Genomic DNA, 23796 nt, shown 5'->3' with positions numbered 1-23796 from the left:
GTAACTTCATTTGGTTACAAAAGATGAAAAGTAGGGGTTCTTCATACCCATCATTATTTGACAACTCAATTTAGGTTGCCTTCCTATATGTATATTTTTGAGAAGCTTCTAGGACTATTAAATAATGAAAGCTGTCTTTCTGCGGGCTGCAATCAGAACCAACCTAGCAGCCCCGGGTTCATACCTTAAGGGGGTGTGTGGATGAGGGAAAGGATAGCTATAGACGATAAAGAAAAGAACAGAGAACACAGAAAAAAAATCAGAGGCAGATTCAGTTTATACTGAATTGCCACCAGTTTATTTTTCACCACTCTGCCCACCTTAACCAAAAAGGGGAACATGGTATTACAGAACAAACAGACTTTTCTTCCTCCTCTTTCTCTAAGGATTCAGTAACCACACCTTAGATTCAACTTCTTGTTCCCTGGCCTTAAAGATAAGGAATAACCACACCTCAGAACAGGGTTGTTGGTGTTAACACAATAAGACAACCAAACACCCTACTGTAGCCACACGCCTTTGACCATTAAGTCTTATGTCTTGCTGGGGACAGTTTTGAACTCTCTGTCCTTGAGCCAAGATGGAGTGCAGCCATCTTTATGGGCATAGACTTCATTAGATTGCCATAGTACTCTACAAATGGCCCTTAATTGTACTGTTTCTCCCATATTCCCTCCCTCATTCTTCTCTCTCTCTTCTCCCCCTCCCCCCCCCACTTGTTCTCCAGTTCAGTGTCCAGTTCCATTCATGGCTATTTATTACATTCTCTTTTCTAATGAGATCCATCTGTCCCCCCTAGTTCCTGACTCTATACCTTGATTCTCCTGTTCCTGGACCCACCCCACCCCCAATCCACTTTGTTTGCCTTGTGATTTGAGCTGAAATAGCTGTCCTTTTATTTTCTGGAAGATTTTATTATAATATCAATGTTATTTTGTTTATATAATATTAGGGTTACTTAAATAGCTAAATATTTGGAAGGGAATGCCTGGTGGAGCCACCCTGTGCATGTCTTTTTCTCTGTGGGAGACTTTATAAATCTAGAATTCAATTTCTAAGTAATTTTAGGACTATAGTTTACATATCTTATGTTAGTTTTTTAATAAGTTACAGTTTACTAAGAATATTTTCATTTGATCTAGTTCTAATTTACTAGCATTATATTGTGAAATTGTGAAATATTCCCTCTTGTGATATATTTGATGTCTGATAAAGTCTAAAGTATTTTCCTCTGCATCCCCTCATAGTTGAGAAACATCCTTATGGACTGTCATTCAATTTTTGTAGTATTTTTCAAAGAACATATTTTTTTCTTTTTTTTTCTTATTATTTTATTTAATTTTATATAACAAAGTCCAATGAAATGAAAACAAACATTTATACACAATATTTGGGAATTTAGGCATCGTTCTTTCCAAACTACTTCCTGCTGGTAAGGGGCACTGTCATGGGGGATTCAAGAAGTTTCAGATATCCCTGGCTGTAGTTTGCTAGGGCTGTTTTGTCTAGCTGTTTTGAATGTAGGATCACCTTGTACTATGTTTCAGGCGGTCTGGCATGATCAAACCACATTAGTCTGAAAGGAATCCACATCTTTTCATTTTCTGTGGAAACAAAAATAGAAATCCTTTTCCCCAGTAACTTGTCCTTCAACTTAAATTTTGGAGTCAAAGCATTTTTTTTAATTTAATTTATTATTTTACATGTCCATCCCAGTTACCTCTCCCTCCCTTCCTCCCCTCCACCCCTCCCTCCTTCCCTCCCTTTTATCCTCTCTGCCCTCTCACATGCACTCTAAACACCCTCCCCTCCCATCCCCCCACCCCAATTCCATATGTAGGGGAATGCCATCCAGTTGGGGTCATGTAGATCTGACAGGTCCTGTGAAGTAGGGACTAGAGCTTCTCTACTGTCTCTAGGTTAAGGCAGTTATCCCTCCATGGGGGATGTGTTCGCAAGGTCCTTTTGTGCACCAGGGATATATCCTGGCTCCACTATCTGAGGTCCCTTAGACTGCTCAGTCCTTCTGGCTGAGACCCATAATCAGGGGGGCCTGAGTCAGTCCCATGCTGGCTTCCCAGCTATCAGTCTAGTGGCCGTTAGCTCCTCCTTGTTCAGGTAAGCTGTCTCTATGTGTTTCAAAGAACATATTTTAACGTATAAAATATTCCTTTTTAATTTTTGCTTCTTTTATTTATATAATTCTTTTGTATTTGCTTCTTTTCATTTTCCTTTTGTATTATGGAATTTTAATGTGCTGTTCTGTTCATTTAGGATAATAAATACATTGTTTATCATTTCCCTTTTAACATGTGCACACATGTGGAGATTTTCAGAGCACACCCTAAGTCTCAATGCATTGCCTTTTCACTGAGCTACTTTGTTATTGCTGTGTTTAACTTATTCCTAGCATCCTTTTATGATTCATTTTGTGTATTGATATTTACAAGTATGTAAGTGTTAAAACATTTTTAGGCTTTCAAGTCATCTCTTCGTTTTTTTACTGTCCAGTAAATCATCTGTGTCTATAATCTTACCACCCAGGAGAAAGAAAAAGTACTTGAAGTGTATAACTGCGACAGTAGTTGGGATGTTATTTGTATTTGTCTGTGTGTGTACATACATACATACATACATACATACCTTTAATAAACCTTCATTAAATCCCTCCTATCCTAAAGCAACTGTGAATTAAGGCTTTCTTGTGGTCATTTGCTCTATCTTTAACTTAAGCGAGATCATTGCTTATATGTATTTGACTCAACTTGAACTGCTAGTAATTTTTGTGTTGTCATTTTGTGTGTGTGTGTGTGTGTGCATGTGCATGTTTATGTAAATTCATATATAATATAAATGTATTGAATGCTTTTTTATTTTTGGACACTAACTTTATTTTTAAATTATGTGTTGGTGTCTGTGTGGAGATATGTTTACTTGAGTGTGTACATGAGTGTAGATGCCAATGAAGGCCAAAGAAGGTGTTAGACCACCCCAGTCTGCTGATACAGATGGTTGTGAGCTGCCATGTGGGTACTGGAAACCAAACTTGGATACTCTGCAAGAAAATTGCTCTTAACTATTGAGCCACCTTTCCAGTCTCACATGCAATACAGCTTTTCATCTACCCTCCCCATCAACCCTGTGTGTGTCAGGGGGTAGGTGAAGAGGTAGAGAGCATACTGGTGGGAGGAGGATTTACTCATAGGTATTTGCTCACTTACCTATGGCGTCTGTCATGTGGGAAATCTGTTTGACAGCAGGCTGGAAAGTCTGTGGTAGAAAGTAATGTTGCAGCCTTGAGGCAGAATTCCTTCACCCTCTGGGAAACATGGTTATTTGCTTTTAAGACATTGTAGCTGAGGTGATGAGGCATATTTCCATTCTTAAAGTTAATGTTCCTTACTTAAAACCCACTCATTGAAAAGTACCATTATGGCAATACCTAAAATACTGTCTGTTTAAATAGCCAGCCTGTCACAAATATCATCAAATATGTGATAGATTAAAAAAAAATCTATAGCTGAACTTTTGAAGTCCTAATGGAATGGAGAGTTTGGCAACTCAGTGGAGTTTAAAAGTGTTCCTAGAGTAGGTAGAGGTTTATGTATGGAAGGCTGCTATGCAGCATGTTTTCTTAACTTGAGTCATATAATGTGATGCTAGAGAGAAAAGTTACAGAAGTAACTGCTTAACTGAAAATTGTTAATGGTTTTAACATGTTGGTTTTTGCTTTTTATTTTATTTGGTCTTTCATGTGATTTCAAAGATTTAACATATAGGCTAACCCATGCTTTTACTCTTGAGTTACCTCTCCAGCCCCAGGAGTAATAGTGAACTCTTACTAATAATAATGTTCAAATATTAATTAGATTACTGGTGCTTACTGCAAATTCAGTTTCAATATTATATGTTCTTTGACATCTGGTGTAAATAACATATTTTAAAACAGTATTTTGCTCACATGGAGTTCGGTATATAGTAGGCATAATTTTTTATAGTTGTATTAAGCATTGAAGAGTAGTTGAAATATGATAGCAGATATTTAGGATTTGGATTAATGATACTGAACTTTATTTATTTATGTATGTATGTGTGTGTGTATATATGTGTGTGTCTGTGTGTATTGTATCTTACATTTAAATACATGGTGATTACTTTAGTATGTGAAAAACACTTGATTCCATAAACATGCTAGCCACAAATTTCTCTTCCTTCTATGCTCTTGAAGGTAAGATTCCCTAGCTGAACATGTCTTCTTTGCATAGGGATTTCTTGGGCTCTATATCTGATGCTACTTGATCAGCAGATTCTGTTCACTGTAATTTTGTGCCGTTGTTCAAACAAGCCAATCACATCCTCTGTAGCAAAAATGAGGCACTTTTCTGTTATGAGTAAGGTTTTTCCACCAGCCTGATCCCAGAACCGCGCCATTCCCAAATAACATGCAGAGATGCTGTATTTCACATAAAGCTGTAGGCCAGTTACTAGTTTCCAGTGGCTAGCTCTGTCTTAAATATTAACCCATTTCTATTAATCTAAGTATTTCCACGTGGTCTTATCTTACCAGAGAGAGACCATGGCATTCTACCCTGTAGGTCCTCCACCTTGAATTTCCTCCCTACTACTTCCTCTCTCCTCCTAGTCTCCTAGTCCCACATTCATTGCTTTCCTATTGGCCAATAGTGCTTTATTCATTAACCAATTAGAAAAACATATTTATAGAATTACATCTCCCATCACCTTTCACATCATACAGTCTTCTTCCTTGTTTCCTTTGCTCCTGAATGATTCCCCATGTGCTTAACATGGTTTTGTTTTCTTGTCCACAAAGTTGTGAGTAGCTGTGATTAATCAACTCTAGTCTCATCCATATACAATGATGAGTGTTGGATGATTGGCTAGTTTCATAGCCTCAGGTTGGGATATGGAGATGATTGAAACAGAATTCTTGCCGTTTCTCAGCTCCTATTCATGATGTCAGAGTAGAGAAAGATTCTGGAAGATTGAGTTGGGGGGGAAGAATAGAGGAGAGCAAGAAAAAGAGATACCATAATAGAGGGAGCCATTATAGGTTTAAAAGGGGAAATCTGGCACTAGGGAAATATCCAGAGACCTACAAGGATGACCCCAGCTAACAATCTAAGCAATAGTGGAGAGGCTACCTTAAATGCCCTTCCCTGATAATGAGATTGATGACTACCTTATATGCCTTCATCCAGTAGCTAATGGAAGCAGAAGCAGACACCCACAGATAAACACTGAGCCAAACTCCTGTAATCCAGTTGCAGAGAGGGAGAAGTGATGAGCAAAGGGAGTCAAGCCCAGTCTGGAGAAACCCACAGAACAGCTGAACTGAACAAGGAGTTTTCCATGGACCCCAGTCTGATAACTGGGAAAACAGTATAGGACCAACTCAGACTCCTGAATGTGGGTCTCAGTTAGGAAGCTTGGGCAGTCTATGGGACCTCTGACAGTGGAACCAGGATGTATCCCTAGTGCACAAACAGACTTTAGAAGCCCATTCCCCAAGGAGGGATTCTCCCTTAGCCTAGAGACATGGGGGAGGACCTAGATCCTACCCTAAATGACTTGCCCGATTTTGATGATCCTTCATGGAAGGCCTCACCCTCCCTGGGGAATGGATGGGGGATGGGATGGGGGGGTCTTTGGGGAGCATGGGAGGATGGGAAGGAGAAGGTACTGGGATCAATATGTAAAATAAGAAAAATATACTTAATGAAAAAAATAAAAAGGAGTCTGATATCAGCTATTGGCATAAATGACTAGTGAAATATGCATCAATCCAGAAATGGTATTGGTTTTGCTTTTCCAATACTATTTTATTAGCATTTATGTTTTCCAAAAGCATGAAGAACATTTATTTATCTATCATTAGCTCCAGCTCGATTTCTCTGTAAATTATATCTTTTCCTCTCAGCTGTTAACTCAAGAAACATGACTTAGTAGTTTTTTATTCCCTCATTATATTCACCAAATAACATAATCACTGGAAACAACAGAAATGCAGTAAATATTTGGCATGTAATCCAAAACAGTAATTCGGAAATTACTCTTTCATCCAGAGCTTTTAGTTTTTCCTTAAATGGCATAAGATTTAAGTAAATGTCCTAAGTGTGAATTGTTCAATGTTGTTAAAATACAACCCCCTTCCATTTACTTCCAAAGGGAAGAAAGAAAGCTTTTAGAATGTGGCCCATTTTCTCTTTATTCATTCTCCTTCCAAAGTGAATATTAGTTGCCTTAAGGCCTCTGAAGAAACCTTAGGGCAGCAGCTCACTTTGTATAGGAAGGAGAATTAGAATAGCAACATGGTGATCCAAACTTCTTCCTGTCTGTTGATTTTGGATGCTTCATGCACAATTTGAAATTCTTGCTGGAAGCTAGTGCTGCTTCAGGAGTTCCTTAGTTTTGTTCTTGTTTTATTTCTGAAGTTGAAGCTATATAATACCCCTATCCGAAGTACAGGATAAACATGCACGGAAGTGTATTAATAGATCACATATGAGTGCAAGTTATGTGTTAACCTGTACTGCCATACATTTCTTAATTCACTTAGCATAATGATCTCTGGTTCATCTGCATTGTTGCACATATAGCTGTAATCCATTCGTTTTCTATGACTGAATAGCATTCATGATGTGTATCCACATTTTATTTCTATTACTTTTGTTTTTATGCTTACTATTTAGACTTTTCTTGGAAGTTAAGTAATTCTTTTGTAAGAATGTCATGGACTATTTTTCTTACTCGGAAATTTAAGAAATTTTTAATGAAAAACCTAGTCTGACAAAGGATTTTTTCTGATTTCTAAATATATACTTTCTCAGAAGTATAATGCTAAGGTGGTCCTTGACAGTGTATTTGTTTCTGGTAAACCATCCAGTGATAGGCTGTGCTTCCTCCATTGGTCAGAGACTTAAAGAAATACTAATGACAACAGAAGTCTTCTCTCTATCTCTTGGATTTATTTACAGGAAACAGATCCAAGCTATGCTCGGCCAATTCAGCGAGGCAGAGGCCTTGTTAATAAATGCTGGAGTGCAGCCAGGAACTATTGATGGAGTTCTTTTGGATCTGGGGTGCTCCTCCATGCAACTTGATGCTCCTGAGCGAGGTTTCTCCCTTCGGAAGGATGGCCCCTTGGACATGAGGATGGATGGAGACAGGTAAGTATTGAAAAAGCATTTCTTCTTGCCTCAAGAAAATCAATTCCTTAAAAACATTCAGAATTTAATTTCCTTGAAGACTGAAAAATTCCCAGTACACTCCCACGTCCAGCACTGTCCATACATAGTAAATCATCTGTTTGGTACTGATTATAGACTTAAGTATTTCTTTGGCTTTGCAGTTCTTAAAAAGAAAATATTTACCACCTTTACAGAATATAGTGAGGAAGTATTCAGATGGAGAAATCAACTTTTATGTGTTTTTCTTTCTACTGACAATATGGCTATTTAGTAGTTATTTGGAAAAATTTGATGCTAAAACAATAGCTTTATTTTTCTGCATGCCCAGCTATGTTTCTGTAAGAATCAAGAGGAGCTGTATTTCATTGATATTCTTTTATAATGCTCAAAAAAAAAAAAAAAAAAAAAAAAAAAAACCTGCCAGGACTCTGGTGGTCAACAATTCTGTTTTGTTCTGTTTTGCTTCTATCTCTTATGTAGTTATCCTAATTGTACCTTCTCCAAAACATCGGTAATGCATGGAACTGCATCTTACATCACTTCGTATCCATTCATCTGTACACAGAATTTCACCTGCAACTCCTCTTCATTCTTCAGCATGTAGAAATACTAGGCTTGTTTACCATTCTTCAATTCAAATAGACCGCAATATACTTAATAGCACTATGTTTCATTGTAGCAAAGAATAGGAAAATTTTCTATTTCTTCGTTAATTAAAAGTTTAAGTTAGTACTGACAACTGGACCTACCAGTAGTACCGAGCCAGAATAACCTGTATACAAAGCTTACCCTTGCTTTTCATGTCATGCCATGAATATCCTGTGGTAAATACTCATATATAGTCTCTTAAATTGATAAATGATGTGATTGCTTAATTTTCATTATGATATGTTTGTTAGAATCTTATTATTTCTGAATCCTTTGCATTCTTCCCATTGCATTATTGACATTCATAGGCTGAAGAATATGATAAAATAAAATAATAAAATATTTAACAACTAGTGACTAAATGAAGGTCAAATATCCTCAACTTTAGAAATTAAGGTAGTTGTATATGCATAAAATGTTGAATGAAACTATACTCTTCCTGTGACTCGCTGTAGAAGATGCTTTCTGTAATACAATGAACAAAATTTCTAATTAACAATACCATGTTCTTAATGTAAAAGCTTCTTTGGCAAATTTTAATTTTCAAACCTACATCCATTAATTTCTCCTCAAGAATTTCAAAATAAGATTGTTCCTGAGAATTAAGCCCTTACGTCAATATCTTTTGTTTGATGTTATAATTGAAATAATATATGTTTAAAAGTTGAAGATCTTTCATATAGATAATATGAAATACTCTACATGAGGTTCTTGGAATGGGAAGTTGATTTACTTGAATGTGTGGAAAAATGAAAGTCAGGCATGCAAAGATGTGCACTGCAGATCCAAGTAGAAGGATGGGCCATGGGAAAAAAACACATGTGTATCGGCGCACGCAGTTGTTATCTGTCAGAACCCAGAAATTGATAGATCCCTATGCTAAAGATGCATACAGAGACATTTTAGCACTATAGTCTTAACTCTGTGCTGATCCTAATTTTAATAACCACTGCTTTTAGATTATATTATCTTCTCATGTATCAGAGAGGAATTCCAAACCTCAAGGGCTTGAAAGGCTCACTCTTTTAGCAGGTATAGTCTTCATTGGGAGATAATAAATTGGCACTCAAGTTTGGACTTTCTCTTATGATTTTAGTTGCAGTGTTCAGGGAAATCTTTGGAGTGACATGCTTAAATTTGAGTTTTCTTACAGGGAGAGTTCTTCCTGTCCAACATTTTAATGCCTATTTTAGTACAGATTTCTGGCCTGACAACCCCCCAGAGTGAAATTCCTTTTGTCTTCTAGCATTGTGGAAACTTCTACACAGCTATTTCATGACAATGTAACAGTAGAATAATATCATAATCATACCTGGTATCCATTGAATGGCACCTGATCAAAATGCTAGTTTAATTTTCTTGTTTAAAGTAGAAAGTTATGAACAACTAAATCCATCCATACTATCTTATAATTGGTTAGACTGTTATAATTGCCTAAATAGAGCTAAGAGTCTGAATTTGCCATCATTAACAAGGATTGTCCCATTGGGTAGTGGCTTAGGTAACTGAATTCATTGTTAGAAAAATCTAACAGGGATTTTGTCTTTTATGCTCAAAATGATGATTGGCAAATATATGAATTGAAAAGATCTGAAGGTCATGAACATATATTTCCCAGTCATTATAATGTCTATATTTACTGTTTCATGCAGGCCCCTCTCCCAACAATTCTGATAATTGAGATAAGCATTGCTATATTCATTTCTCAGATTAAAATTGAAAGTCTGCCACATTTAAAACTTTAGCCAGTATAGTAAGATTGCAATTATGTAGATCACTACAACCTTAAAAGAGAGAATCTTCATTTTGTAAGCCCAAAAAGCAACCCACTGGGATCAAAATTAGAGCTACCATATAAGACAGTCATTGGCTGTCTTGGGTGATCAAAAGAAAAAGACTATCAGTTTGAGGGTGTGGGAGGAGCTGAAGAAAGGAAAGGTAGGGTAATATAATTATATTTCAATTAAAAATACATAAATAAATAAAAGTAAGCAAAACCAAAAAATAGAACCATCATACTTAGAACAGTATGTTTCCTACTCCCGAAAACAGAGAGAAATAAGAATTTCAAAGACAGACTGACAGACATGGAAAATGGAGTACAAAGATAAAAATTGCTCCTGTATGCTCAAGCACGTTAACAAGGTAATAATTTTCAAGGAGAGTTTTAGATGTTTTTTTCAACATCACTCTGGCTTAAGCCTCAGATCTTAATGCTCCCATATCTTTGGTACTCATAACTATTCACAGTATGAAACTAATAATACAACGTGTTTATGTGGGAGTAGTAACTGTACTACTAGCAGATGTTCCTAATAAGTCGAGTCATTGTTAGCTCATCAGTTAGAATGCTTTGACACACTTCTTTAAGTGGAAATAAACTAGAATGATCTGACAGTGATCGTTATTTTATGCTAGTATAATTTAGTCTGGATATTCTTTTTATGCCCTGCTTGAAAGTAATATTTATGACTCATCACCCAGTACTGTTTATTTTAAAGCTTTAATCCATGATGAATTTTGCCGCTGATAACTAAGGTAATACCAAATATCCAAAACATACATGCTTAACATTTGATCTTTAGTTATTGTGAAGGAAAGCTGCCTAGTATCTCCTTGTGTAGACTTATTGTTTTTCCCCCTCTAAATTAGATTTCATTATTATCTTTTTCTCTTTTGTTACATTTTCCTCCACTCCCTTTCATGTAGACTTTCTAGTAGGATTTTTTGTTGTTGTCCCACATGTAGACTCTTTACTGGCATAGATTAGCTTACTCGCTAGCATTTAGGCTTGATCAGCTATCATCTCTCAGCATTGTGTCTTCTAATCTAAAAGAAAAGAATAACTCAATTAATAACTTAAATTTTGAACAAGTTAAATCTAAACACTCTTCTATTACTTTATCTTATAAAGCTGCAAGATCAATATTAACTTTTTTATGCGTGAAAGTTAAAAGTTAACAAAATACTATAACTTCCATTACCTTGACTTCAATGAATGTTTCAGGTTCCTCCTGCCATGATGATTACTATTTAAAACAGAAACTCTCTTCATTTCTGTGATATTTCAGTCTGTTTGAGAATTTCTTCTAGACAACATGTTGTGAACGCCTTAGCTCATGTTCCCAGTACTCTGAGATATCCACTCTTGTCAATGAAAATGGTATCAGTAAACTGCTTGTCTCTTTTTTTTTTGCACAGGTATCCTGACATGCCCACTGCTGCTGATGTTGTGAATGCTTTAGATCAGCAAGCACTTGCATCCATCCTAAGAGCATATGGAGAGGAGAAGCATGCCAAGAAAATTGCTTCTGCAATCATTCAAGCTCGCAGGGTTTACCCTATCTAGAGAACCCAGCAGCTTGCTAGCATTGTTGCAGGTACTCTCCTTAATTCTCTTTAATGTCTAAGAGTAAAAATCTAAATTAATATCTGATATATACATATTTGTGTGTATGTATGTATGTGTGTGTATGTATATATGATGTGTGTGTGTGTGTGTGTGTGTGTGTGTGTGTGTGTGTGTGTGTGTGTGTGTGTGTGTTCCTTCTGTCTGGCTTCCAGAGGAATTCATTTGTGTGTGAAATCATTTAGAACAGCCTATTCAAATGTCAGGTTTGTTTTGTTTTGTTTTTTAAGCTTCCTCTCTCCAACAATTCTCATACTGCATACAATTTTTTAAAGTTATTTCCATAGGTGGTTGATTAATATAATAGAAAATTTATATGTGGTAACCAAGGTGAAAGATGGAATGACAAGGTTTAAAGGATGTCTTGATCCATCACAGTGGTTGATAAGCATCCTGTATGAGATTTGACATTACCTTTCATAGTTTCACATTTCCACATTTTAATATTTCAGGCAAAAAAAGAATTGCATTGCCCAACTGCTAAAATAAAACTCAGTGACTCATACATCTCTTCTAAACAATCAGCTAACAAAGAGTATGTGATGTATAGGTTATTCCACTTTGTGGATGCTAACTAAATCAGCCTAAGGGATTTATTGAAACATTTCATCTTTCTGCTCTTCAGCAGCATAAACCTCTTGAACCGAATTCTAGCTACAAGGCACTTTTTTTGTACCCTTTCCATTTGAAGCCAAAGTTGTTTGACAGCTACGTTTTGATGAAAGTTTCTCAAAGTAAAAATGCAGCTCTTGTGGTTATTTAACAGAATTACAGTGGTAAATTATTCATCTTGTTGGATCAACTAAAACACTATCATTTTTATAAACTAAAAATATATTAAGATTGTTTTCTGTTTATATTAAATTATGTAAGTAATAATAATAAGCATTTTGAAAGTATCCAGTATTGGCTAAAGCTACCATAATGCTGGATGGAGTTTAAGGAATAAAACTTAATTATAAATTCACTCAAATCATTAAACTTTCTTATAATAATTGTTTCTGGCAAAATTAACAATAATTAAATAAAATTATAATTTATTTAACATAGTAGAATATAAAGAATTGACTAAGTCTTTAATATTTTAAGATTCCTTTGTCAAGCGCTTTCCAACTTAATGCCTTTTATTGGAGTTGAAGCAGAATTCATGTGGGTTATGTAAACATGCAGTATTTTATTATCCCCCCATAAAAGTTTTAATTAGTATGTTAGCAAGTATAGAATCACCTATTTCTTATATACATTGCCCTTCTCATTCTTTACTCACCAGGCTACTCCACTTGTCCTTGCTGTCTTTAAGAGCACTGCATACCATTTTCTGTGAGAAACCATATTATTTATTCAGAATAACCCTGAATTTTGTCTGGTACTGAATGAGGGCTTGTAGCTAACAAGTACACTAGAGATTGTTCTGTTGAAACCTTTATCCAGTAACTTGTGATACCAATTCTAAAGAGGACCAATGATTTGCTCATGACAACAGCCATTAAGGACAGTTAGTACTCATTAAAATTTAGGAGACAGTGAAGTAGAGACATAATTGGGATATAGTTTTAGGAAATTAAGTTAGCTGTCATTTTGGGGAACCACTAATGGTGTGAGATAGAAATGATGTGACATATACCACAGGAACAATGTGACTTTTCCATGGAATATTATAATGTTAAGAACATAGTAGAGTCATGTTAACAATGAAGTAAAAGTGAGAATACTCACATATAGGCAAGGGAAATTTGTGAATGGCATTAGAACATTGAGTTCTCTGAGTCTGTTTTTATGTCTTTATTGTTAGTCAACAGAAGTACAACTTTATTGAAAGCAATAAGTTTTTGAAAAAGAGAAGAGTGTGATATTTCAGAAAGAGAAAACTATGATCTACCCAAATTGAACCAAGAGATTAGAAAGCTTAATAGATCTATAGCAAGCAATGAGTCTGGAGATTTCCAACTAAAACAGCTCAAGTACAGGTGCATTCTATGCTGAATTCTATGAAACCTTTCAAGAACTAAGCAATTCTCCACAAAACTATCCACAAAATAGAAAGTAAAGAAATAACACCAACTTCATTTTATGAAGCCAGTGTTACCCTGAAATCAAAGCTGAATGAGGCCATAACAAGAACTGTAAGGGATTATAAGCACTCTCCCTTATCATGCATGCCACTTGTTTTTAAAATTGTTTTTTATGTTTTTAGATTATAATATAATTATAAAACTTTCCTCACCCCAAATCCTCCCATATGTACAGGCAAGGAAAAACATTGTGATCTTTCTTGATCTATTTCAAATTCACAGCCCCTATTGTCATTAATTTTTGGCATGTCTCTGTGTGTGTATTTCTAAGTACATGACTACAACCTGCTCAATATGTGTAATGATGCTTGCATGCATGTTTTCAGGGATGACCATTTGATATTGGATAACAAGTTGGTATCTTCTTCCATTGGAGATGACTATTTTTCCTACACATAGTATTCCTTAGTTGTCTGTAGTATTTTGTGTAAGGCTGAGGCCTCCTGAGCTTTCCTCCTCCATGTTAGCATTTATGTTGTTTTCCTTTTTCAGATCATGTTTATGCAGTTGTGTTGGTAAGACTATAAGGATGTAATGCTTCTGTTATTACTAGGAGACACAATCTCACAGCCTTTTTTCTACCTCTCGAAATCACTCCACCTCCTCCTTCACAAGGATCATTGAGCCTCATTTTGGGAGTTGTATTATAGATGCATCCATTAGGGCAGGGCTCCACAATTCTTCTTGTTGATTAGTTGTGTTTTTCTATAATGGTCTTTATCTGTTGCAAAGAGAATTTTCCTTGATGATGGGTGAGGACAATAGTTTTCTGTAGGGATAAGGACAAATATTTAGAATGTATTTGGGGGTTATACTGGCTTAGTAAAGTAGTGGTTGTAGGTTCTCAGATCTAGGACTTCACTATCCCTGGTGAGATGGCTATGTTTCCAATGAAGAATTTGCAAGCCACTTTGTACTGTTAACATAAATTCTTGCATCAATCAAAAGAGCTCTGTGTTCATAGCATTTTCTACTGTCATTAGGTAATTAAATTAAATATTACATAATATGATGGTATATTGATTATGAAAGAAAAGACATATGCAATGAAGTAGGCTGTTCACAGGATTATTTCCTTGGCTGCACAGAAGCCTTTTAATTTTATGTATTCCAGTTTATCATTTCTTGACACTATTTCTGAGTCTTTTCAAAAAGTCAGTTCTTACCAGGACCAAATGGGCTTTATTTCAAGGATGTAAGGATTGTTCAACAAACATAAATCAATAAATATAATGCATCTTATGACTACACTCAGTGACTGAATCACACAAATATCTCAGTAGATTCAGAAAGGGTCTTTGATGACAACTAACACCCTCTATTGTTAAAATCCTTGAAGAAAATAATAATAGAAGAATATTCCTCAATATAATAAGAGTGTATATAACACATTTATAGTCAGTTATTTACTCAGTGGAGAAAAACTGCAAAAGTTTTCACTACAATGAGGAATAAGACAGGAGTGTCTTCTCATCCAATGTTGTCATTGAAATCATAACTAGAGTAATAATTCAAAAGAAGTAAATTAAAGACATAGAAATAGGAAATCGGAAAGGAAGAAGTAAATTATTCTTGAAGATGACACGATCCCATAAAACAATTGAAGATTCTACCAGAAAACTCTAAGCTGATTAAGAAATTAATCGCAAACAATATTAACATATAAATGAATAGCTTGCCTATGTCCTGATAGCAAATCATCTGAGGAGGAAGTGAGGAAAATGATCACTTTGATAATAACTGCAAAAAAAAAAAAAAAAAAAAAAAAAAAGCAAGAAAAGGAAATAAACTAGGGTTGGGGAGACAGATGAGCATGAGCTGCTAAAGTGCTTCCTGCCAGCATGAGGTCATGTTTGATCCCAGAATGCATTTAAAGATGATGGACTTGGTGGCATATGTGTGTTATCCCAGTCCTGGGAAGGCAGAGTCTGGTGGAACAGTGATCAACCAGCGGGGTGGGGGTGCTGTAAGATGGCTCCATAATTTAGGGTACTGATTCCTCTTGCAGAGGACTCAGGTTTATTTCCCATCCCCCACTTAGACAGACTTACAGAGACCCAAAAATAGACATACAAATACAAAATAAATTCTTTTTTAAATGTAACAGGTATACAGCACCTGGAGTTGACATCTGGCATCTCTCACTCATGAACTGGCAAAATTAATACTGTGAAAATTGCTGTTTTTCTAAAAGTCATATTATGTTGCTAATTCATACATGTAGAAGAGTGGAAAGTCCTAAGACTAACAGTACTGTAAAACTCACAAGATTCCAGAAACTTTTCAAACGTACCAGGCTTAGGGGCTCAGAGAGTTAGAAGATTTCCAGGGCCCTCTCCCAATTATAAAAAGCAGTGACTAACTATTGAACAGAAAAGATTCTACATGGAGATTCCTACAGTTAGTCAGATAGCTAGAGGTTTGCAGTTTTCATAAAGGATCACCAGCATTAGGTTTTATAATAATGATGTTGCCCTTGAAGGCTCCTGTAAGTAACTAATAAACTATTTCACTATGGCACAATAAATATAAGACCCAGAGACAGATATTAGGGTTCAAGCTTCAAGCTGAAGATCAGAAGAGCAAAGCATCTAGCCACTAGTTCTTGCCACTACCTCAACTCAGACCAAAGGGGTGATCCTTAAACTGATCCCCAGATTCATTCAGACTCCTGTGCTCTCTTCAGTGTGGCTAGAGAATAATTCTCAGACTGAATGTCAGCTCTGTGACCCCACTCCTACCTTATATAACTCCCTAATGCTGGGATTAAAGTTATGTGATCCCAAGTGCTGAGATCACTTTTGTGTGAGCTGTTTCTTTTAAGACTGGATCAATTTTGTGTAGCCAGTGTGGCTTTGAACTAACAGAGTTCAGTCTACCTTCTAATCCTGAGTCCTGGTATTAAATATAGGTACCACCATTGTTTGATCTCTATAGCTTGTGGCTGATTTTGCTTTCTGAATGCTCAGGCAAGTTTTATAAATCATAAAACATGTATCACCACATGTCATCAACTGGGTAGAATTGTTTAGTCTTTTATTGTTACCCAACTTCAAGTGACTACATGTGTTTTCATGTATTCTCAGGAACAGTCACATAACAACAGTGTTCTACAAATTCAATGAAATGCTATCCAGATTTTCTGTGACATTTTTCACCAAACTTGAGAAACCAATCATAAATGTCACATAGAAGCATAAAATATCCCAAATAATCAAAATAATTCTGGAGCTATCATAATTTTGATATCAAATTATGCATTAGAACCATGATAATACAAACAGCATGGTGATGTCTCCACATGAACATGAAAATTAATGGAATAAAATAGAATATCTAAGAATATGTACAGTATCTGTGGCCCAACTGATTTATGACAGATGTCAAAAACATTCTTTATAGAAGAAATAGTATCTTCCAAAAATAGTGCTTTGAAAATTATATCCACATGTAGAAGAATGAGACTAGGCCCACCTCTCATCGGGCTTAAAACTCAATTGATATGGATCAAAGACCAAAATGCAAAATTTGAGACTTTAAATTGATTGAATAGAAATAGAGAGAAAGCAATTGAAGTTTGAGGGATGAAAATTTACTTTCTGACAAAGATTCAACTATGCTCAGAAGTAATGTCAAGCACTGATAAATTGGGTTACATGAACTTAAATGCCTTCTGTACAACCAAGGAAACAATGTTGTAAAGAAACAGCCTACCCTGTATGTCTTCTTTCATAGTAAATATTTAGTTCAGTTACCTAATGATAGTAGTAAATACTTTAAACACATAGCTTTTTTTTTTTTTTTAAGCAAGACTTTATACGGGACAAAATAGAATGTGACCTTGAAACAATTTCTTGAACAGAAAAAAAGGGCCTGCTTGTCAAGCTAATGAATGAAAATGTGTAAATGAGAGCTGTTTCTTGAAATAAACAGGAAACAGCAACAGGGTGATACCTGTGTCAATTCCTAGAGATGCCATAAGTATTGCTGATGGGGGAAGGGCTTCAAGCAATGGAAATGTGATTTTCCAGTTTCGAGACATGAACTGAAATGGAGATATCAGCAGGACGCTGGCCAAGATTCTTATTCAACTTTTCCTAGAAGTTACTGTTTGCCAGCAGAATATTCCATGTTTCCTGTGTCTTCTAGATGTCTTTGTCTCTGACTCCACACTTGACATTGGCCCTTTGCCTCTGTTTTTGTTCTGAATTTCATTTTTTGCATAAGAAACCACTCACCTGTGATTCAGGACCCCTCTGAATCCAGTGTGTGCTTGACTTAGCATTCTGACATCTGCAAAGATCCTGTTTTCAGAGCAGAGCACAATTACAGGTTCTGCGTGTTTGCAAATGGTGGAAGACAGATACTCTTCAAAACACAGTAATTCCTAAGCAATAGTTCTGTCCAAGAAACAAGTATTTTTGTTACACTGAATATAGAGACTATATTTAAATGGCTTCTGCTTTTAATGAATTCACATTAATGTCTTTAAACCTACGTACGTGTGTGTGTGTGTGTGTGTGTGTGTGTGTGTGTGTGTGTGTTATCTCAGAACACCAGGATATACCCTACTCAGTTCCCAACACATCTTAAAACCTGTGTTTTTATGGAAATATAAATCACTTCCATTTCTTTTCAAAAAGTTATAATTCAAGAAGACAAGGAACATTAAGAACCACACCTGGAGTCCTAATATCTCAGTAAAATGCACAGTACATCAGATCAATATGCAGCAATGTGTAAACCTAAGGCCACTACCTTTTGCTAGCCCTAGGAATGTCATGGAGTTTCCCAAAGGCAAAAGCCAGGCTCTGGGTTGGAGCTCTACTTATCACCACTGTTATGTATTTTATAAATCATAACAGATGTAATTTATAACCACTTTATAATTCCCCAAATTGCCTCTGGAACTTGATTGTTGATGTTTCTACACATATTCATACATAAACTATTTAGAAAAAAATACCCATATGCTTTAATATATTTAACACATATGAAGTATTTTGTATAGTATAGAAAATATCCCTTTCAAAAAATATTTTGTAAATACTAATTCACGTTTTAGGTCTAACTTTTATTCTAATATGATTATAAATGAAAAAGTAAAGTCATTTACTAAATTTTAGTTTAGAAGTAGATTCTTTATTACCTCTGCCAAGTCACTGTCTGGCTGTAGGCTTTGTGTACCAGGCATACTGAATTTCTTACAGTCTTTCAGACATATAGTCACATTCTCGCAGGTTTTAGACTTACTCGTACCCAAAATTGTGGCCTTCCTGCTTCTTCACTCATGTCCATTTCCTCTGACTAATTCTGACTTATTCTCTAGGAGTACTTGAAATAGCTAATATGTCGGCCCATGTGCCTCTGTAGTACTGTACAAATACAGTGCATCTATTTTTTTTTTAAGGTGTCTTCTACGTTTGTATTGTGCAATATAGTTGTCAATAGTAGTTACATTTGGTCATGACGCTTGATATGTAGCTACTCCAAAACAAGAATATATTAATATGTCACATATGTAATAAACAGAAAAAGAGACCATGGATTTGAGAGAACTAGAAGATGCACAAGGGGCTTAAGAAGGAAAAGGGAATGGGCATTGATATAAATACATTTTAATTTCAAAAAATAAAAAATACTACCATAAATATAAATTCCACATTTTTAATACTTATGAATATAAAATAGTTTTTTCTTAATTATATGTTGAAATGGTAATACCTAATGACATCTGTGCTATATATCTGTGCTACATATGGTTTTTAACAAATTAACTTTTCCTTTTTAGCATTTTTAAATGTGCTTATAAGAAAAGCTGTACATAATATGTGTACCGCATTTTATTTTATTGAACATGTACAGTAGCCTGTAAGTACTATGAGACAATAGCATTTTCATATCATGATATTTGAACCTTGGAAGACATTTTTGAATGTTAAGGCATGAAATTAACAGATGCACATTAAAGCAGGGATCTTGCCTGTAAAATAACATCAAATAATAAAATGATTCCCAATTTTATAAGTCATAAGAGTGTAAATGCACTGACAACATTGAAATAGCATATGCTGGCAAGCTAAAAAGTCACATTGCTTCTCAGTGTTTTAGTTTGTTCATTTTTAGGATAAAATTGTGTTCCTATCTTATTTAATAAAATGTGAAAGAAAAATAATTCTCAGACAGAACATTTTATTCATTCTTAAAATGACAAATAACATATAAACTTACTCTTGTTTGGGAAAAATACTTGATTTAGAAAGAAGTGACTATATCTAGAATTTTGCAGAATGTATATAATTTTACTTAGTCTTAAAAAGCAGGTAAATTGTTGGTCTGCTTCTATTTGAGAGATTTTTTTTTTTTTTTTTGGAGACAGGGTTTCTCTGTGTAGTTTTTGGAGGCTGTCTTGCAACTATCTTTTGTAGACCAGACTGGTCTCGAACTCACAGATATCCCCCTGCCTCTGCCTCCCAAATGCTGGGTGGGATTAAAGGTGTACGCCAACACCATCTGGCTTAAATCCAAGAATTTTCAAGCAGCTGGTTGTCATCATTTTGTGCTAGGGCATTCCAGATTCTAGTGTCTCTTCTCTTCTTTGGCCACAGCAAGTGATCCCCAATTAAATGCTAAATCTTGTGGAAGGGACCACTTAGTTCAAGACCTAGTCTTCCAGCTGGCTTCACAAATAAATTAACACAGCTCTGGACTTCATCTTTCTTATCTTGAAATAGAAATGAATAACAGCTATGATGATAGTTGGCATTATTTTTGTTAGGCAGACATAATCATACTAATTATATTTTGCTTAAGCCAATATAAGTATCCATTTATAGTCTAAAAGCTTTTGCCAGATTCAAAATACACCTAAAGAACTTTATGTTCACAAGTTAGTTTTTCAATCCACAGTCAAAAGTTGGTAGGTGACTCATGATACTATTTGAATAGGAATAATGAAGGCAGTGAGCGTTCACTTGTATTTGTGATTCATGTTGATTAAATGTATATGCTTATTTCCTGACTTGAATTTTATGTAACCTTTGTTCTGACTCATAAACTAGATGCAAGGCCAGGGCTTAATGTGTGCTTGTTAGACAAATAAATCGATGAAATCGTGTGTACATTTATATAGCTAAATAAAATGAAAATTCAGGGGCAAATTTTAAATGCCTAGGTGTTAACTGGGAATCAGTTGTAAGGAGACAGATCGTCAAAGGGATCAAGAAGCTTAAGGAAAGGTAAAAGGCACAGAGGACATGAACAAAAACCTTCAACCAGGCTGTGGAGATAGCTCAGTCAGAACCCAGTGCCACACAAGCTAAGGACCTGACTGAACCCTAGTTCCCCTGAAAATGCTGGGATGGCGGCAAGTGTGCTGAATTTACAGGTGGAAATAGGCAGATCCTGGTGATTCTCTGGCTCATCTATCTAGCCTAGTTGATGAGCTTCAGGCTGGTGTTTCAAAACCAAACCAACCAAACAAGAAAAACAAACAAAACAAAGAAAAACAACAACAAAAAACAAACAAACAAAAAACAGGGTTGATGACACCTAAGTCTTGAGTCTCCATACACATTTATACAGACACACCATGCACGCATGCATACACACACACAAATCCTCAACTCTATCCCTTGTCTGTATTTGCTCTGTGATCCTGAGTGAGTGATTAATCTTCTCTGAACCAAGTTACCTGTTTTTGAGGATGACCTGTACGAGTGAGATGGTATCTAAGAATATTTTCTGTGAGAGGTAAGGTCCAGGTGCACTTACACATATTTCTTCCCCTTTCTATCCAAATCCAGGGTAAGGCAGAGAGCAAATTAATACACTGCACATACTCCTGTGCATACTCCTTTTATAAACCTGTACTTTGCCAAGAAGTATGATCTGTGATAGGCTGATCACTTCATTTCAACCTCTCTTCCCGTAGGGATGACATGACTTTTAGGAAAAAGAAAACTAATCATCTTTTTCTGCATTGGGACATGTAAAGCATCTCTTTCCGCAGAAATACATTTACTGCTGAAATGTCAATAGATACTTTAAGTAACAAGAAGAGTTGCTATAGTAATACAGTGCTTAATAGGATGAAGTTAGAAAATAAAATGATTTACATTAATGGCACATGCCCTTACCTATTTCTGAAATCATCTTTTATTAGCAGTGTTTTAAGGCAAAAAGAGATTTTCAGAAATTAATAAAACATTTAATAAAAAACAATGATTGCCATTCAAACTTTAATGAACATATTTTTTCTAAGCAGTTAGTGAAGGAATTTTTATGACTATATTCTTGTGTGCTTCCTCTGTCTTTAACAAAAAAGTGTTCTTTAAACTAACATTGAACAAGAAATAAAGTACTCAGTTGTTTCATTACCATGAAGATTAAAAAATTGTATTGACAAATCCACAGTTAAATTTTGACATTATGCTAACATGTCATGGATGTTGTTGCTCTTGTTGCTCATATCTTTGATTATACATTGTTATTCTGTGATTTGAAATTTGTTGAGTTAAAACTATTACATACTATATTTGTTAATGTAATATTTTTGAAACTGAGTTATCTGATAACATTTCATGAGTGAACTTAGATTTCCTGTACAAGAAGTCCAATTTTGATGAGAATGAAATCTGGGGCACAACAGGTAGGAAGAAAACTTAAAATTTTACTTCTTAAAAAGAAACTAGAGTTTGGGGCTGGAGAGACATCTGGGTGCACTTGCAGAAGACCCAAGTTCAGTTCCCAGCACCCACATGGAAAAGAACACAACTGTAACTCCAGCTCCAGGTGATCCAGCACACTCTTCTGGCCTCCATAGGCACCTGCACACAAGGCATACTCTTATGCAGATGTATGCACACATATTGACTAATGTTTACCTAGTCTTAATCAGTAGTACAAAGTAGGAAGGAGAGATGTTGCAGTGTCAGCTGACCCAGGCCAAGCACTAAGTTAATAATGATGATGATGATAATGATATGTAATACTATGTATTGAGAAAATACTAAGTACATCTAAAATTACCTTTATAAATAATTTACAACAACCCATAAGACCTGTGTATTTCCCATTTTCAGACCTCAGCTGTCCATAGTGAGATCATATTGTTATCAGAATTAACCAGGTAGAAATTGGAGATTAGATGAGACTTTGAAGAAATTTCAAAAGAACCTCACGGAGTAAAGCCAATTTTACCCAGAATCATTCTGTTTCACAGATTTTAATTAACAGTTTGAAATTTGTAATATTACTTGAATTTCATACTGGTGAAAATTGAACACTGTATTAAAGGAGCCCAGGCAAAAGGACACGAGTTGCGTCACAGAGGCTTATTAAATGTGATGGAAACTCAACAGATGAATGCCGGCAAACAGGTGCAAGAGCTCAATTAATTTTTAAACCCTACGACTCAGGAGGATTGCAATGCATCGTGTTGACAGCCCCAGCACGTTGCTAATTTCATCCACAAGCTTAAAAATCTCAATACATTAGAGCATATAAATGCATTCAATTTTAAAAAGTGTGAGTAGTACTAGGGTATCTTAAAACTAAAAATGTTAATTTCTGTATGGGACTTGAAATCATTTATCTAGTGAAAAGATGGTGTTTTTTATTACTGAATTCAGACTGTTTTCATGTACAAATTGAGTTCCATTATTATGAATAACCTAGACTGTTGTTACTAAGCACAACTTTGTAAATCAGAAAAAAAAGTTTATGAACAGTTTCCATCTTCTTTGGTAACGTGAGAGAAGTTTGCAACCCATGCAGTGATGGTATTAAGGAGTAAAGGAATGCTGAATTCTTTTTGGATGGCATGATTGAAAGTAGTAAATTAGGAACTGAAAGCTGAGCTAAAGCTAACACACTTTGCATTCACCAGAAATTCACTTTCTGTGGAGTTCTGGGATCATTTGAGAATGTGATAGAGATGGGGGATGGGCATCTCCAAATAATCTTGCACACATGGACAGCCTTAGGAAGAGGTGAGTTTTATAGTACCATTTCCTATACATCACTATCTCTGACTCAGAATGGTAAGATGTCTTTTATTCAGTGGCTTTTCCTGTGTACCTAGGATTGGGAAATACAAGTTAGGCTTTTTACAGCCTAGTATGAGCTGAAGTGTATACTGCAGAGTACCAAGTTGAAATATGTGGTGGGAAAAAAGAAAGGTCAGGTGAGTATTAAGGGTAAGTAGGTGGAAACTTCAAGAAGAGAGGCAAGGCATGCTAGTCAAAGGAAAGGGTGTTGCAAGGGCTGGTGAAGAAAGCCAGGCATGCCACCCTCTTACTGTTATAAGTCATGTGTTTAAGATAAGTGTGTAACAACAAATTTTTGGAAAATATTTTCTCTGTCAAAATTTCTAAAGAAGCTTTAAAGAAAATAAAAGGAGCTGGGCTTAATTCCTCAAGATTTTGCCAGAAAAAAAAAAAAAAAAAAAAAAAAAAAA

At 35.5% G+C, this 23796-nt stretch overlaps 1 pseudogene; it reads left to right on the top strand.

Moving 5' to 3' along the window:
- Positions 1-6951: 6951 nt before the first annotated feature.
- The window catches only part of LOC127226414 (12S rRNA N4-methylcytidine methyltransferase-like), a 28229-nt pseudogene continuing 11384 nt past the window's right edge, over positions 6952-23796 (top strand).

The sequence above is a fragment of the Phodopus roborovskii genome, unplaced genomic scaffold (assembly GCF_943737965.1).
Source record: "Phodopus roborovskii unplaced genomic scaffold, PHOROB, whole genome shotgun sequence".
NCBI classification, from domain to species: Eukaryota; Metazoa; Chordata; class Mammalia; order Rodentia; family Cricetidae; genus Phodopus; species Phodopus roborovskii.
The sequence above is the reverse complement of the archived record's forward strand: the minus strand, read 5'-3'. Positions and strand labels throughout refer to the sequence as shown.